Source organism: Balearica regulorum, chromosome 1, assembly GCF_011004875.1.
Source record: "Balearica regulorum gibbericeps isolate bBalReg1 chromosome 1, bBalReg1.pri, whole genome shotgun sequence".
Lineage (NCBI taxonomy): Eukaryota > Metazoa > Chordata > Aves > Gruiformes > Gruidae > Balearica > Balearica regulorum.
Genome location: NC_046184.1, coordinates 176,145,011 through 176,147,081, shown reverse-complemented (window position 1 = coordinate 176,147,081; position 2,071 = coordinate 176,145,011). Strand labels below are relative to the sequence as shown.

Below are 2,071 nucleotides of genomic sequence, written 5' to 3'. Positions count from 1 at the left end.
AGAGGAAAGTGAGACTGTCAGTACAGTGTTTTCAGTAAATAAATAAATAAATACCACCATGCTGGCAGCAGTCAGGCTAAGTTTGATATGTTAAGCCATTTTTGAGGAGACTGGCATTGAGATTTCCAACCTGTTCTTCTGCTTTACAGGGCTGAGATAACATTTGTTAACATATTCAAACTTTGGCAGGCTTTTCCAAACTAAAAGGAGCTTGTGAAACTTCAGAATATTACCTGTCACTGTCTGAATGCTCTTATTCACACAGATATTTAAACTTCTTTATGTTGATTCCATGTCTGCAACTCAAGATTATTTCACATGGCAAATGAAGGAAACAATTTAGGTGATGTCATGTAGTCATATTAGCACCACTGGAATTACTAAAATGTACTCAACACACCCATGGGACTGTTAGATATGACACAGGACCTGCAGGACAATTGGGCCATCTGTGGGTGATAGGTATCAGCCACATAGAATCATAGAATGATAGAATGGTTTGGGTTGGAAAGGACCTCAAAGATCATCTAGTTCCAACCCCGCTGCTGCGGGCAGGGACACCCTCCACTAGACCACATTGCCCGAAGCCTCATCCAACCTGGTCTTGAACACTTCCAGGGGTGGGGCAGCCACAGCTTCTCTGGGCAACCTGTGCCAGTGCCTCACCACTCTAACAGTGAAGAATTTATTTCTAACATCTAATCTAAATTGACCCTCCTTCAGCTTGAACCCATTACCCCTTGTCCTGTCACTACACTCCCTCATAAACAGTCCCTCTCCAGCTTTCCTGTAGGCCCCTTCAGGTACTGGTAACCCACAGTTAGATCTCCCCGGAGCCTTCTCTTCTCCAGGCTGAACAATCCCAACTCGCTCAGCCTGTCCTCATAGGAGAGGTGCTCCAGCCCTCTGATCAGCTTCGTGGCCCTCCTCTGGACTCACTCCAACAGCTCCATGTGTCTCTTGTACTGGGGCCCCCAGAGCTGGATGCAGTACTCCAGGTGGGGTCTCACAAGAGCCCAGTAGAGGGGCAGGATCACCTCCCTCGACCTGCTGGTCACACCTCTTTTGATGCAGCCCGGGACACGGTTGGCTTTCTGGGCTGCAAGCGCACACTGCCGGCTCATGTGGAGCTTCTCATCAATCAATACCCCCAAGTCCTTCTCCTCGGGGCTGCTTTCAATCCATTCCTCGGCCAGCTTATAGTTGTGTTTGGGATTGCCCCAACCCACGTGCAGGACCTTGCACTTGGCCTTGTTGAACTTCATGCAGTTCGCATGGGCCCACCTCTCAAGCCTGTCAAGGCCGCGCGCTGCTCCGAGGTCAAGATGGCGGCGAGGGCACCCATTGCAGGAGCTGGTCGCCTGTTAGACAGGATTCGCAAATGGTATTATAATGCAGCTGGATTCAATAAATTAGGATTAATGCGAGATGATATGTTGTATGAAGATGATGATGTAAAAGAAGCACTGAAGAGACTTCCAGAACATCTTTACAATGAAATAATATTTTGCACGAAGCAAGCGCTTGACTTAAGCCTGAAACATCAGATCCTTCCAAAAGACCAGTGGGTGAAGTATGAAGAGGGTAAGCATTATCTTGAACCATACCTAAAAGAAGTAATCCATGAAAGACTTGAAAGAGAAGCATGGAACAAGAAATAACATGTGTTACCATATAGTAACTAAAATGTCATCGTGTTCAGGCACCAGAATTACACAACTTCACTTTTAGTAAGAATCACGTAGGTAACAGATGTTAGCCTGAGTTAGACCCTGCAATCTCCCTCAAGATTAGATTTTCTATCCATGCAAATAGTGACTATGATAGGTTGGCTCTGCGTACTTTGTGTGCACAAGCAGGACCAGAAGACAAGTATGCTGCAGTGTAGTACTAAGATCAGAAGTTATGCCCAGACAGGGTGTTTGTTTGCTGTCTGCAAGGACCTCATAGGAAGAAGATGCCTCTTTAGAAAGCTATTTGGACTTCAGCTCTAAAGCCTGTAAGGCAATCTTTCAGACAGGCATAGTGTACTGATGATCACAGAATCATAGGATCATAGAATCTTTAAGGT

At 46.0% G+C, this 2,071-nt stretch overlaps 1 pseudogene; it reads left to right on the top strand.

The window, feature by feature from the left end:
• The first annotated feature begins 1,310 nt into the window (after nt 1-1,310).
• Nucleotides 1,311-1,661, top strand: LOC104633405 (cytochrome b-c1 complex subunit 7 pseudogene; annotated as a pseudogene).
• Nucleotides 1,662-2,071: the final 410 nt, after the last annotated feature.